Source organism: Elephantulus edwardii, unplaced genomic scaffold (assembly GCF_000299155.1).
Source record: "Elephantulus edwardii isolate Elephantulus edwardi_28Jun2011 unplaced genomic scaffold, EleEdw1.0 scaffold00022, whole genome shotgun sequence".
In the NCBI taxonomy this organism is placed as follows: domain Eukaryota; kingdom Metazoa; phylum Chordata; class Mammalia; order Macroscelidea; family Macroscelididae; genus Elephantulus; species Elephantulus edwardii.
This window is the reverse complement of record NW_006399772.1, coordinates 10,530,438-10,546,857: the sequence shown is the minus strand read 5'-3', so window position 1 is coordinate 10,546,857 and position 16,420 is coordinate 10,530,438. Positions and strand designations below refer to the sequence as shown.

The window sequence follows — 16,420 nt, the reverse complement described above, 5'->3', positions numbered from 1 at the left end:
TGAGTTTCAATCGTATTGAAGACTGCAGTCTTTAACTTTCTGTAGAAAATGCCTCAGGTCCTTCTTAGTTTCGACAAGAAAGGTTGTATCATCTGCATGCCAGAGTTGTTGATGACTCTTCCTCCAATCTTGATGCCACATTCCTCCTCATAGATCACCGCCTTCCAGATCATCTTTTTCATGTATAGATTGAAAAGATATGGAGATAGGAAGCATTCCTGGTGTACACCTTTCCTGATTTTGAACGATGCAGTGTTTCCTTCTCTGTTCTGACGACTGCCTCCTGGTCCAACTATAGGTTTTTCATAAGCACAATCAAGTGTCCTGGGATTCCCATTCTTCTCAGAGTCAGCCACAGTTTGTTGTGATGCACACAGTCAAATGTCTTTGCATAGTCAATGAAACACAGATAGACATTCCTCTAGTACTCTCTGCTTTCAGCTAAGATCCATCAAACGTTGGCTATCATGTTCCTAGTGCCATGGCCTTTTCTAAACCCAGCCTGCACATTTGACAGTTCTATGTTAATGTGCTGTTCCAATCATTTTTGGGTAATTTTCAGCAGAATCATGCTTGTATATGATATTAATGATATTTAATAATTTCCACACTCTGTCAGGTCCCTTTTTTTGGTGGGAATAAATATAGATCTCTTGTAGTCCATTGGCCATGTGGTTGTCCTCCAGATTTCTTGGCACAACCTACTTAGCACGTCCAGAGCAGCATCTGTTTGTGTTAGTATGTCAGTTGGTATGCCTTCAGTTAATGGGCCCTTGTTTTTTGCTAATTCCTTCAGAGCAGATTGAACGTCTTCCTTCATCACCATTCGCTCTTGATCATATGTTGTTACATGAAATTCTTCTGTGTCAGCCAGTTCTTTCTGGTATAGTTACTCTGTGTGCTCTTTCTATCTTCTTTTGATGCCTCCTGGGTCATTCAGCATTCTGCCCACAACATCCTTAAGTATTGCATCTCAAGGCTTGAATTTGTTCTTCAGTTCCTTCATCTTAAGAATTGCTGAGTGAGTTTATCTCTTTTGATTTTCCAACTCCAGCTCTTTGCATATTTCCTTATAATACTTTAATTTGTCTTCCTGTGCTGCCATTTGAAATCTTCTGTTAAGCTCCTTAACATCTTGATTTCTTTCCTTTGCTTTGGCTTCTCGGCACTCTAATGCCAAGTCTCTTCTGACATCCATTTTGGTCTTTTCTTCTTTATCTTTGTAATGACCTTTTGCATTCTTCATAGATTATATTCTTGACATCCCAGAGCTCATCTGGCCTTTGCTCGTTAGTATTTCAAGGCCTCAAATCTATTCCTGAATAGTCGTTTAAATTCAGGAGGATAGACCCAAGGTCAAAGTTTGGTTCTTGTGGATTTGATTTTCTTCAGCTGCAGTTTGAACTTGCTTAAGAGTAGATGATCTGATGTACAGTCAGCACCTGGTCTAGTTTTCACAGTGTTGGCTTTAAAGCTGGCTTTTCTAGCCGTTATATTAGCCCCCTTTGGTCTCCAGCTACCTTAACTGCAGATACATGATCTTGCGAATCATCAACAACTGTGGGACTTGGATAAGAGCAAGAGTGCTTTCCACACTGAGCAGCAAGATTTTAGTGAGACTGGAGCAAGACCCTGGTGAGAGCAAGGCCATGTGATGGTAGTAGGGAAACTGTGGCATTGCTCTGGAGAAACTGGGGCAAGGTGTAACCAGAGAATCTCTGAGATAAAGGCAACAGTTTTACTGTTTTTGCTGGATGATGAAAAGAAAAGCTGACTGCTGAACTGAAACCAGAGCCTGGATTAGTTGAGGAATTGTGTCTTGGGACTGCAGGGCTAAAACATAGATTTGCGTTGGTTGGTTTCTTTGCCTTGCCTATTCCGCAACCTATTTCCCCAATAAACCCCACTCTTGGTATCACAACTGTGAGTAAAGTCTGTATGTCAACAACCAATGTGAACCCATAACCCGCTGATTGGTGGAAATAGGTACAGGAGCATGGTGGTTCTGTGTCTGGCCTAGCAGTTGTCTGTCTGCTGTTAAGGATATTATTGATGGAGACAGTTCCCTTTTATGAAGTGGGTAGAAATCTGACTTGGCCACCCACACATCGCATCCTCTCCTTTTGCATGGCCCTTCATTGGGTTTCTAAGGCTGAAATCTTAATGAGAACAGACTGCCTCATCTTTCTCACACAGAGCAGCTGGCTCTAATCACTGGGTTTCTATTAGCAGCACAACACGTAATCTACTAACTATGCCTCCAAGGCTCCCTTTTTTTCCCTTTTTAAAATATTTTACTTAAAAAAATTTTTTTTCTTGTTTATTTACTAAATTCGAATACATTTTTAAATAACAAATTATTTCCGTTTCCCTCACCCTGCCTCCATCAAATTCTACAACCCCATGATTAATCCCCCCTCACTCTCTGTACATTCTCATCCCTCTGCTTCCAGCCTCTCCCACCCCTCTTGGATCCTTATACTCATTCTACAATGATGGTTTTATACAATATTTCTTTCCAAGGCTCCTTTTATAGCTTGAAGATAGGGTAAAATTTTAAACTTTTCACAAATTTTAATAGTTTTGGAAACCAAAATTATTGATCGGCATGACTTTTCTGAAAGAGAAGTGACGAGGGCTAAGTTAGGAAATTGAGATCTAGCAGCAAACATGAGAGTTTAAGTTACAACCTACTGAAGAGTAAGGGTCCTCTGCTAACCTACCTGCCAATGAATTTTTAGAGGCAAAGCAATGAGAAGGTGAATGAAAACCATTTGCACAAATAATGTTTTGAGCTTTCGTTCACTCTAATCAGAAGCAAAAAGAATGTTACTCTATCAGTGAGGCAGCAAGCCTCTGAGGCTCTGGCTGCATGGCTGTAGCTGCTGAGTCAAAGGGTTAAACATACCAGCAAGGAAGAGATAGAATATTAGATAGACAAAATACCTTTGAGGTTCCTGTGCGTCTGAGTGGGAAGCCACCTGCCATTGAGTGTAAATGCTGTGTCTTGCTTGTCGGTGCAGAGCTTCTCTTGCTGTGTTCCCTGATTGTTCTCTTCCCTGCTATTTTAATGTCAGTTGCTTAGGGAAGGAACGGAAAGCTTAGTATGGTAGAGAACTTTAGGAAGGGGAAGAAGTCAAACCGTCACAGCTCTTTAGGTGCCCTAGTCACCATCCCACCCAGTTCTTTGTGGAGAATGCATATTAGTGGGCAAGGGTTGCTGAAGACATTGACTGCAGGATGGGCTGCAGCAGTGTCCACAGGTGTAAATGTGGCTCTGAGGCTCAGAGCTTGTGAGAGCTTGGAGGCACTGGGCCTGTGGTAAAGGACCAAAGCAGAATATAAGCCTCCCTGGGCCCATAGCTGGCCCCTGCACATTCGCCTCCCCTGTGCTCCATGGGGTCCAGGTCAGAAAACAGTATGGTTTCCTGGAAGCCATGAGAGTTGTCCCTTATGAGTATGTTTTATTTCTTGGCTTCCTGTTGGGGCGGGGGAAGGGCAAAAAAGGCACTTAAATTTAAGAAAAGTTAAAGTGTGGGTGTAGTCCCTGGGCCTATTCAGTGTCCTTTTGTTCTCACTTCCAGTGCTAAGTGTATAATTGGTATTGATGGCTTTTATATGCTTGTGCTGTGAATACTTACAAAACCCAGAGGAGAGTCTCCCACTCATAGACTGCTATAATCTAGTGAGGTAATCCCCTGGCCCCTCCTGGCATAGTTCAGCAAAATTGGAGTATAAACCCTTGAGGGAAGACAAGGAAATGGATTTTGTTAAGGACTTGATGACTGTTGTACCACTCAGGCCATTCCCCAGTACAGCAGTGCCACCTGTCTCACCCAGTCCATAGTGCACCTGTTTTGAAAAAAATGGAAAACTATTGGCTAACTGCCAAGCTCTCATTAACACGAGTCACCAGACCCATCAATGCCTTGTGACTCTCTGGCCTAATAATATCCCCACTTTGAGTAGGTTAACTTGAATTTGATGACTAACAAGAGAAGGATCTAACAGACCATGTTGGCCAAATAAAAGTGGTGTTTCAGAGGAGCAGCTGGCCTGGGTGTGTAGCATCATGTTGGTTTAACAGGAAAGCTTCTCTTATCTTTCATTTTGCCACTTGAAGTAAAGAAACTCATTGGAGCTTTCGGTTGATGGACGTTCCTATAAATGCCAGGGCCTGGGTACAGCCAAGTGAAAAGCTGATCGAACTCACTGTCATGCTGCATTGCGTTCAGCCTCAGTGCCAGCTGCAGAAACCTGGTGAAATACGGTAATCTTGCTTCATTCTCATAGCTCTCACCAATAGCCCACATGTAACCTTGTTATATTTTTACCAGGCCTTGTTCAGTTGCCAGTCACTTAGTCTTCTTATTTGTCACTTGGAAGACTACAGAATGGCAGATTAAAAACATCTCTCTTAGGGACTGCAAACTGCAGAAAACAGATTGCAGCTGCCAGCCAGGCAGTTGAGGTCATTCATGTAGATACTCATGTTAAATGTCTGCTTTCTGATGAGATAGATTTGAACCCCTGCTGAAAACTGCAGTGCACAGCTTGCTGCCATTTCTCCCCGGATCCATTATTGTCCTTGAAAGCACAGTATATCAGACATCATGGTCTGGGTTAATACTGAACCTGGAAATGGATTGTGTAGTCCCTTCCTCACTTCTATTTGAAGGATGTATTTCTTTCTACCCTTTAGGATATAGAACGTTTTTGAAAAAAAGAGTTTACTTTCCGTAACAGATTTTCAACAGTTTTCAAAGGGTGACAGGTTTGATAGTACTGAACCCCCAGTAAGGTCTGTGAAGAGTGAGATACAAATGAGTATAACCTCTTTGTATCTGCAGCCTCCATGGTGTTGTTGGTATCATGTACCAGCAAGTCAAAACTGATTGATAGCTAAACTCCAGCCAGTTTTCAGAGACAGTAATTACACTGGAGAAGATTGCTCATGAGGTGATCTTTCTTCTACAGAGCGGCTGGTGTTATCAATCTATGTGCCTTTGGGTTGGAAGTGCAGTTCCTTACCACTAAGCCACTAGACCTCATATCCAACTTCCATAGGGCCCATATTGGCCTAGTGGTAAGAAGCTGCTCTGCAGTTTTCAAGATACATGCTTTGAATCCACCAACTACTCTTCCAGAGAAGGATGGGCATTTCCATCTGTGTGATTAACTGTCTCTGCAAACCCACAGGAGGATCAGCTTTGGATTGGTTCTGACTTGATTTTTTCTCACTAGTCCACACTTAGCTACTAGCAGTTCATGAACTATTTTAGCAAAATGATGATGATGTCCATTATTGACTTCTTCAGCCACTGAAGTGCTCACATACCATCTGTCCTTCAAAGAGCCTGTGTTTCCTTACATGATAGGTTGAGTTTTTATTCTATGACTTGACTACTCTAATAAGTTCAAGGAAAGTTTGTATTTGCCGAGTGTTGATCCCCACGCCCCACGCCCCACATTCTTCTTGTTAGAATGTGAGCTTCCTCCCTCCAGCTTTACATCCTTCATGGAAACTAGGAAAAAAAAAACCTACTGGGATTTTCATTGACTTTTGTATTGAATTTATAGATTACTTGAAGAATATTCTAATCTTTATATTGAGTCTTCTAAACCACAAACATGGTTCATTTCTCCATTATTTAGGTCTTTGCTAGTTTCTCTGGGTGATATTTGGTAGTGTAAATGTCTTGCACATGGTGAATCAAGGTAGAAAACAATGGGCCAGTAAACTTTTATACTGTAAACAGTACTTCTAAAACTTTAATATTCCTCATTTGTAGAGGTAACAGTTGACCTTTGAACAACATGCATTTTAATTATGGGCCCATTTATACTCGGAATTTTTTCTTGTTGCTGTTGTGGTGAGTTCAGTGTGTCTAGTGTCTTCTTAAAACCTTTTGCAATACTGTTATTGTTGCTGAATACTGTTGAGTTGGAACCGGCCCATAGCTGACCCTCGATTAGGTTTTCAGAGGCAGTTAATTGCACAGGAGGAGATTGCCCATCCTTTTCCTGCAGAGCAGCTGATGGGTTAGAATTACATGTTTTTGGAATTTTAGCACAGCTTCTTACCACTAGGCCACCAGAACTACCTGCTCATACTCAATTTACTTGAGAAATGGATTACTCATATAGAGGTAGCATCACATGTCAATTTTGGTATAGTTTGCATTGCTTTCATCATTGCATTCACCTTTTCCTTTAAGTTTGTGAACGTACTTAAAATAGATGATTTAAGATTTTTGTCTCCTTCCATCATTTCTGTGCATTCTTAGTCTCCTTCTATTGAGTTCTAGTTTCTCCCTGAATATGGCTTCCATATTTTTGCATCTTGATATTTCTAATAGTTGGTTTGTTTGTGGGTTTTGTTGTTGTTGTTGTTGTTTATGCTGTGTTTGCATACAGGGAATGGAGTTTGTGTCTTCTTTAATTGAATATTGAGCTTTGTTCTGTCAGGCAGTCAGGCTACTTATGGATGAGTTGAAACTTACTTTCAGTTGTGTTGGGCAACTTTAGCGGGTCCTTACTCCTAAGCCTTACAGTTGAGTTGTATTCTTTTCTATACTTACACAGAATTCATCCCCTGTGTTCAATGTCATTTCTCTCTGGGTTTTCAAAGGTGAAATATAGAACTGTGAACTTTGAAAATTGTTTAGTTTGTAAAATTTCAGTTTATGTTTTTCTGCCAGACCTATTTGATTCTCACTGTACACATTCATTATTTATAGCTAATTATTCTTTCCAAGACTCAACTGGCTCTCTCTAAAAATTTCTGGAACTTTATCTACTTCTTCTTGTTAGATACTCTTAAGTCTATTTTGGATCCTAGTGACTCTATGTACAAAAGAATGAAAAATTATGTGGTCTTGTGTCCTACACACCCATGGCTGTGTACATGCTCATGTGGAAGCCAGGGCGTCAGTTCATCTTGGTGAGTGTTTCCACGTCTTCACTGACTTTCTACACTTCAGGTACACACTTCCTTCCCCAGAAACTGGTCTCTTCTGATAATAGATGCAATGTATGTGGACAAGGAGCATTTTAGCTGTCATATCTTACACCTATCCAGATTTGGTCATTCTTCTGGCAGCCCACAGGCTAGTCAGTATTCTTTGCCAACACCGTATTTCAAATGCATCAGTTCTTCTGTGTTTTTTTCCCTCCTTTGCCCTACTTTGCAAGCATATGAAATGACCGGAAAAAAACAAAAAAAGCAAAACCATACAATAAACCATGGCCTGTGTCACTGAAGGCCTTAAAATGACATCATTGCTTTTTTTTAGCACTTTAAAAAGGTCTTTTGCAAAAGATTTGCCCAGTAGAATATGTTGACTGTTTGTTGACTGCTGCTTCCATGAACTGTGCATCCAAGTAAAATGAAATCTTGGACAATTTCAGTCTTTTCAGTCTTTCACTTATCATGATGTAGATCATTGGTCCAGTTGTGAGGATTTTTGTTTTCTTTATGTTGTTATATTAGGTGCTGTCAAGTTGAATTCAACTCATAGTGACTTTATGAATAATAGATTTGATACCTATCCTGTCCTGTGCCAGCCTCTCATTTCTAGCATACCCGAGCCCATTACAGCAGTCACTGTTTCAGTCCATCTGGTTGAGAGTCTTCCTCTCTTTTGCCAGCTCTGCACTTGTCCAAGCAGAAGTCCCTTCCCTCCTAACAACATGCTTAAAGTAAGTGAAATGAAGCTTTATCACCTCTGCCTCCAAGGAGCACTCTGGCTGTCCCTTCTCCAGGACATGTCTGTCTGTTCTTTTGTTAGTCCATGGGATATTTAGTACTCTTTTTTCTTTATATAGAAATATAATTCATATAAAAACTGTAGTCTTTGATCTTCATAAGTACTTCAATTTCACTTTCAGCAAGCAATACTCTATCATCTGCATATCACAGGTTATTAATGACCTCCAATCCTGATGTTACATTTTTCTTCATACAGTCCATTTTATTAGAGTATTTGCTTAAGTCACATAACAGCTAAGTATGGTGAAAGGGTACAACCCAGACACACGTCTTTACTGATATTAAATCATAAAATTTCACTTTGTTCTATTATAACAGTTACCTTAGTCTGTATACTGGTTCTGCATGAGGTTAAATGTCCTGGAATTCTTGTTCTTTTCAATGTTATCCATCATTTTTTTAAAATCCACACAGTTGAATGCTTTTTCATTATCAATACCACACAGATAAACATCTTTGTATGTTTTCTGCTTTTAGTCAAGGTTTAAGCCAATGTATATAATGATATCTGTTGTTCTAGACATACTTCTAAGTGAAGGTTGACAGTCTAGCAGTTCCTTGTTGGTGTGTACAGCAAATGTTTTGTTGGTTCCCTCCCGCCCCATTATCTTTAGCTTCATTTTACTTGTATGTGATGTTAAAGGTGCTATGTGATAATGTTCATGTTCTGTTTTACTATCTTTCTGTGGAAGCTGTCTCCCAGTTGGTTGGTCAGGTAGGTAGTTGACTTCTAAGTTACTTGGCGTAGAGGACTGAGTACTTTCAGTGTTGCATCCGTTTGTTGAAACATCTCAGCCTTCCGTCAGTTCCTGGCGCCTGGTTCTCTGCCAGTGCTCTCAATGCAGCTTGGACATCTCTCGGGATTCTTGTTCATGTTACCTCCTAAAATGGGGGAATGCTGACCACTTCTTTTTGATATGTTGACTCTTTGGAGTCCTTTCATCTTCCCATGCTGCTTCCTGCACTTAGAATTTGTCAGTTTTATAACTGTAGGCATGATTTTTTTCCCTTCAGCTCTTTCAATTGGATAAATGCTGAGTATACACTTACCTTTTGGTTTTCTAACCCCAGACCCTTGCACATTTCATTATAAATACTTTACTGCTTAGTTTCCTTTCCCCCCCTTATTTGACCTCAAAATTTCTAGCTGCCACAGCTTTGCTTAAGTCAGATTTATCTGTTCAACTCAGCAAGCCCATGGTGCTCTGCAGGGATTTCGCCTCTTCACATTGTTGGGGAAAGTGCATTTGGGCAGAAAGCCTGGATGAGCGCAGAGCTCACCTCATTTGCATCTCAGGGATCCTGTTGCTGTGCTGCCTGTCAAGTATCTGGAAGCAGTAGTTTCACATATTTTGCCCTATTTTCTAGTTGTTAGGATATTTCCTGTCCCAATTGCTCTGTTACTGGAAAGAGTTTTCCAGATTTGATTTAAAAATTAATCATAATGCGACATCTTTTCATAATTAATTATGAACTGTCTTTGACATTTCCTTAAAGTTATTAAAATCTTTATCTTTTTTCTTTTACTTTTCATGTCTAGTTTCTTATGTTGGGACCCAATAATAAGTTTTTAAAATTTGTAATTTAGAGTCTTTGGATTTAAAATACCCTGCCTGGACAATACAGTTTCATAAATGTTTCCAGTGTTAATATTTTTCTTGTTAAGTGCTTCTGAAGAAAAAAAAATCACATAGTTCCATAGATTAATGTCTTTCCAAATTTATGCCTTTTGATTTTTTGACATTCACACACATTTCTCCCTTTCCCCACTGAGATTTATTGTGCAGACCAGGCTCAGCAGGCTTTTTCTATAAATATTTGTGAGATAATATTTTATAGTTTGTGAACCACATCTAGTCTGTATCCTGTATTCTTCTTTGTTTTCTTTTCCAAACCTTTAAAATTGGAAAAACTATTCTTAGCTTCATAGGCCTTAATTTAGTGTCTTTAATGTAAACATCCACTACTTTTTTTCCTGTAGGTTCCTCCATATCTTTTACTTTTCTCTAGAAGATTTTTAATCTTATTTCATTGAAAAAAATAGATGTTTGGACTTTGAACTTCTTGCTGCCCTATCTAGATTTTGCAGTCATCTGCACACCTTGTATTTTTGTGTCAAGGGAAAGATACATTGTTTCATTTAAACTTTGAACTACTATGTGGATTCCTTCTCATGTCTTCTCTCTATTTCACTTACAATTTCTATTATGCTCATAGGTATCATCTTCCCTGACTCTTCCAATTATACTTTAGAAACATGGGCCTATTTATTATTTGTACTCCCTTTATTCCTTTAAATAAGAATTTATACTTTTAAGTTTGTATTTATGCATCTCAAAATGTTCATTTTAAGGAACCCACACAGAGTAATTATCTTATTTTAGTTGAGTTAAAATTTAAAATGAAAAAATTAATATATTTAACCAACAATAAAGTATAAAGGTACAAGGTATTATATGAAAAATAATAATTTATGAGTTAATGTCAGACATATTTTTCTTCATCTTATAAATTAACATCTAATTACATCCAGTAAAAACATACTAAGTCTAATGAATTAGACCTGTACATCTGAAGCAAACAAATGTTCTTTGACAGGGAAGGGAAGAGGTTCACAGAAAGGAAAACCATTACATGCAAAAGTTCATTTTCTTTTTAAATGTTAGGAATCGGGCTAGATAGAGGTACACTATGTTGTAGGCATCTGCCAACGCATGTCCTCTCTGTGCTTCAACACAGCAGCTGTCGCAGCCAGTCTTTTTTCTGTCTTCTCTCTGACAGTGGTTTGCATTGGTGTTTTGGTTTATGTTAGGGGAAGAAAAAGATACAAAAGGATCCCTGCTGTCTCTTCCTCATGTTATTATGGTAGGTTGTTGTTTTTTGTTTTTGTTTTTTTTTTAAATAGTATTCATGTAGAGTTACTTTTTCAGAATAATTTTTTATACCAAGAAATAGGCAGAGTGTTAAATATTTAAAAGAAATTTAGTTCGATTTATACATTGTTTTAAAAATTAAAGAATAAGGCTACTTGTGAAGAATAAAGGCACATTTAAAAACTACATGTTCTTACAACAGTTTGTTCTATTCTTTTTTTCCTGTAACACAGTTATTCCTCCCCCGCTCCCCACACAACAGATTTGTAATGTAAGAATAGAATCATGGTGCAGCCTGCAACTCCCAGAGGTAAAACACACAGTACTAGACTTCCATCTGTAGATTTTGCTTTGCAGATTTCATGTCATTTCTCACACTTAAATCCAAATTTTAAATGATTTTAAGCTTTCAAGGACAGTATTTATATTTATGTTAGGTTATTCTCTTATATGGTTTCATCATATTGATTATTTGTACGGTTTTCATATGTTTTCTAGAGGGTGTGGTGTGATTCTTTGATCATTCTTTTCAATATATACTGTAATTTGTAAGTTGCTTTTATGTCTTGAATGTTAGTAATTTTGTTTTATTTTATTAGTTCTGTGATGGTCTTTGACTTAACGGTGCAGTTCCCTGTGGACTTTGTCACCAGGGCTCCCCTAATCAAAGCACCACTTACAGTTGTAAATTTTTTTAAATACATTATTTCTTGGGTTATATGAGTGAGCACTTAACCAAGTAGCAGGGAGCTCTGGTAGCCTTAGTGATAAGGAGCAGTACTGCAATCCCAAAGGCATGCTGTTCAAATCCACCAGCTGCTCTGAAGGAGAAAGTTGGATAATTTCCTCCCATCTCATTAACTGGCTCTGAAAACCCACTGAAGAGTTAGCTATGAGTAGGTTCCGACTCAGCAGTATACAACAACAAAAATAGATTTTTACATTTGATTTTTCCTTTCTTCCTCTTCTTTCACGGACAAATATAAACCCTTACTAATGAATAGTTTAACTTTTTTATAAATTAGCTGTCAGTTGAGTATTTAGATGTGTTAGCATAACTCAGAATTGAAGAATGATAATATGAGTGATCTCAAAAGATTTGTAATGTGACAGTTCATTACTTTAAAATGAGTAATGAGATAACCTGGGTTTTCTGTGGTGTTGAACTTTGTGCCATTGGGGTGTCAAATGCCATAATTGTTACCCATGGTGGACAGTGTTTGGTGGAGCTCCCAGTTTAAGACAGGTTTGCAAGCAGGAGTACCATCCACTTCGTAAACAACATGCCTCTGGAAACATTGTGAACTTTGAGAAATGATGATAGTTAAAGAAAGTCTTCAGGCCTTTTATTCATAGGGTCGCTATGAGTCATGATCGACTCGATGAAAATCAACAACAACAACAACAATAATGATAAGGTTACTCATTTTAAGTTAATAATGTTAATTTATTCTTTTTTAATTCATTACAACTGATAGTTGAGAATATTTAGCCTACAAAAATAGAAAAATCTATTGGCATAATGTTGTTGTTATGTGCTGTCGAGTCATTTGTGACTCGTAGCGACCCTATGTACAACAGCCCTAAACCCTGCTCTATCCTGTGCCAATCACACTGCCTCTGACACACCCATCCTGATTACCCCAGTCACTGAGTCAATCCACCTCATAGAGGTCCTTCCCTTTTTGAGCCTTCCCTCCACCCTCCCAAGCATGATGTCCCTCTCCAAGGACCTGTTCCTCCTTACAACATGTCCAAAGTATTTCAGACAAAACCCCAGAATTTTTGCCTCCAAGGAGCAGTCTGGCTTAACCCTCTCCAGGATGAATCTGTTTGTTTTCTTGGCAGTCCATGGTACATTCAATACTCTTCTCTAGCACCACAGTTCAAAGGCATCAATTCTCCTTCATAGCTGTGTCAAATATCTAAATATTGAATCACAGATGAAATCTTCAAATTAGCAGGATCAAAATTTATGCTTTCTTTTAAAACATGTGATTCCAGTTTTTTAGACGTGAGACCAGTATCAGTGTCAACACATTAACTTATTATGTTGCCTGGGCAATAGCTCTGTGAAAACATTTGATGAAGTTACAATTTCTTGATTATTTTTGACTTGTGTTGGAAATCCTTGCTTTATAAAAAGGATTAATAGGGGAGCGCTGGTGGCCTAGTGGCAAGGAGCTGCAACTATAATCGCAGAGGCGCATGGTTCGAATCCACCAGATGCTCTGCTGGGGAAGGAGGGACAATCTCCTCCTGTACCAGTCAGATCTGATTTGATGGTACACTTACACAAAAATAATAAAAAAAAAACACAAAAAAAAGGATTAATAGTGTCTATCTATTTGCCAATGCAGGAGAATGATACACATGTAAAGGGTTATTTATCTAAAGTGTAAGCCTGAACATTAAATAGAGGGTCAGAGAAAGAGAGGAAGCCTGCACAGATGGTCTGAGATAGGGACAATGGATGGACTTATATCACCCTTCCATCATATTTCACTGTATAACAGTGAAAGAATTTTTCTTTTACTTTTCAAAGAGAAGAGTCAATTGGAGGAAGGGGTGGATAGGGAGAAAAATGCAACAATGAGTGAATGGAAATCCAAAGTCTCTATAAATGTTCATTGAAGTTAGTAATAAAAAAATATATATTTATATATATTTAGGTCTTTCTTCCCTAATAAGAGGGAGCACTAGTAGCATAGTAGGGTAAGCATTGTTCTGCTAACCGAACAGAAGGTGTTTCAAACCTACCAGTCATTCTGCAAGAGAAAGATGAGACAGTCTGTTCCTGTAAAGATTTGCTATCTTAAAAATCCTATGAGACAATTCTACTCTATCCTGTAGGGTTGCTTATGAGTCAGAATCAACTTAATGGTAGTGAGTTTGGTTCGGAGTCTGTTACAGCACTTCATTACGTTGTTGCTGTTGTTGAGTCAAATACAACTCATAGGAACATATGTTCATATGTGAACAACACATCTGAACCCTGTCCTATCCTGTGCCATCCTCACAATCTCTGACACACTCAAGGCCATTGCTGCAATCACTATTTGAATCCATGTGGTCAAAGGTCTTTCTGTCCGTTGTCATCCCTCACCTTTTCCAAGCCTGATGCTCCTCTCCAAACAATAAACTTTTCTAACAACATGCCCACAGACTGTGAGACCAGGCATTATTATCTTTACCTCCCAGGAGTATTCAGGCAACTTCTCCAGGACAGGTCTGATTTTCCCTTTTGGCAGTCAATAGGCTATTCAGTACTCTTCTCCAACATCACAACTCAAAGGCATCAGTTTTTCTCCTGTCATCCCTAGTCATTGTCCAACTCTCAGATGCACAGCAAGTGACTGAAACTACTATGTCCTGAATCAGGTACACCTTAGTCCTCAAACTGACATCATTGATCCTCAATAATTTGGAGAGACCCCTGACTACAGACTTTCCCAATGCAAGATGCCTCCTGATATCCTGACTGCTGGTACAAAAGACCATTGCCTTAAAGATACCATTTTGACTAAGGTAATTTTTTTAACAGCGTTAATTGTGATATGATTAACATATCATACGAGTCACACATTTAAAATGTACAAATCAGTGGTTTTTAGTATATTTAAAGAGTTGTGCAACTCTCTCTGCAATCTAATTTTAGTACGTGTTCGTTATTCTAGAAAGAAATGTACCTTTTGACAATCATTTTTCATCCTTCTAGAAAGAAATGTACCTTTTGACAATCACTTTTCATCCTCTCAAACTTCACAGAGTCCTTGGCAACTGGAGACTTGCTTATTCTGGACATATTATATGTCTGTATCTAATATGTGAGTGTGTGTGTGTCTGACTTCTTTCACTTAGCATCTTTTTAGGGTTATCTATGTGGTCGCTTGTATCGGTAGTTTATTCTTTTTATTGCTAAGTAATATTTCATTATATGAGTTTGCCGCACTCTTTTAACCATTTGATAGGCCTTTGACATATTTCTACTTTCTAACTATTATGAATAATCCTGCTATTAACATCTGTATGCAAGATTTTTTTGTGTATAGCTGTATCTTTTAATTTCTCTTGGGAAGTAGGGTGGGTGTAGGGGTGTGTGTGTACGTGTATTTTTGTTTCTTTTGGCAACCAGCCACTTCCATAAAAATTTTCCATCTTGGACATCCCGTACTTCTACTCTGTGCTTGAGGGATGTGTACAGTTTGGAACAGACTAGGCACAATATGATGACTTCAGGAGCCTTGGTAGTACAGTAGTTCAGTGACTGGCTGCTCACTGAAAGGTTGGCAGTTCAGAAGCCCTAGTCACTCCGTTACAGAAAGATGTGACAGTCTGCTTCCAGAAGGATTACAGCCTTGGTAACGTTACGGGGCGCTCTAACTCAATCTTTACAGATGAAATGACTTTAACATCAGTGAAGAGGACATTTCTAGGGAGGGATTTCCATCTGAGTTATGAGGGTTAAATGATTGTTAAAGCCATTGACCTGATGTTTGTCTCGAGTACATACATCAAATATAGAAATACTTGTGTTTCATTTCTAATGCCTGCAGATTATTCATAGCACTTTTCTATGTGTTTTTTATTGGTTTGAAAACAACAATAATTAGTATATATTGTGTTTAATTCATGTATATTTTGTTTTATACTATCCTTCCTTTACGTTTTGTTTCATATAGTCATTCATATACATAGCATTCTAAAGAATTAATTACTATTGATCTATGCCTAGTATTACCCCTTCTTTTCAAATCCCCACTGAATCTTTCCTATTCCTTCACATCCCATCCCCTTTTACCCACTAACCTCTGCTGTCCTAGTATGTTCTATCCTTCCCCTTTTCTGTCTCTTCCCCCTTTCTTCTTCAATTTTAGGGTATTTAAACACAGTAAAAAGCTGCACTGCAATCCCAAAGTCACAGGGTTCGAATTAACCAGCTGCTCCACGGGAAAAGCATGGCCAGTCTGCTTCCCTGCAGTTTATTGCCTCTGGAAACACAGCAATCCTTCTGTTTTTGTAATAAATGTAGAATTTGTTCTTCTGAGACTTGAGTTATTTCATTCAGTATGATGCTCTCTCGATTCTCTCATCTTACAAAGTATTTTACAAAATAATTTTTCTTTAGTCTTGTATCATATTCCACTGTGTGCATATCCCACAGTTTCTCAATCCATTCATTTGTATTGGTAGGCATTTGAGATGTTTCCATTTTCTTACTAATCTCTACATAACTTGCTTTCTCTTTTCTTCCAAGTCCTTGATGCCTTGTTCTTGAAATTTTTTAAATCACATTAGCTATCACAGATCACATTTACTCAGTCCGTGGATCATAGGTTGATACTGAAGGAAAGGAGTCATTAAGTTAATGCATACTGCGAGGTATATAATTTTAAACAGTATTTCTATTTTAAAAGTTCACATATAAAGTAAATTCCTAATTGATATGATTTAAAGTGTTCTAGAGAAATGAATAACTTTGGGCAGTGGGAGAGATTTTAGAGCATTAGTCATTAAAATTTAGCACATATGGTGTAAGAAAATGCCAGAAAGATTCACATAATATGCTGTGAAAAATTAGGAGACACATAAATTATTTACAGTTTGTAACACTAAGAAGATGTTGAGTGCAATTAGTATTTGAACTAAAGATTGAAATATGTGGTTGTATTTGGATGTTTGAAATATGAGATGATTTTTGGATGTTTAGAACCTGGGATAGTCCAAGTGTTTGAGGTTGGAGAGCATAGTTTTCTGGAGTTCTGGTTCAGCATAG

At 38.3% G+C, this 16,420-nt stretch overlaps 1 protein-coding gene across 1 annotated transcript in view; it reads left to right on the top strand.

Annotated features, from left to right (window-relative positions):
• Window positions 1–16,420, top strand: part of COG5 (component of oligomeric golgi complex 5) — a 259,814-nt gene that overhangs the window by 90,085 nt on the left and 153,309 nt on the right. The window lies entirely within an intron of this gene.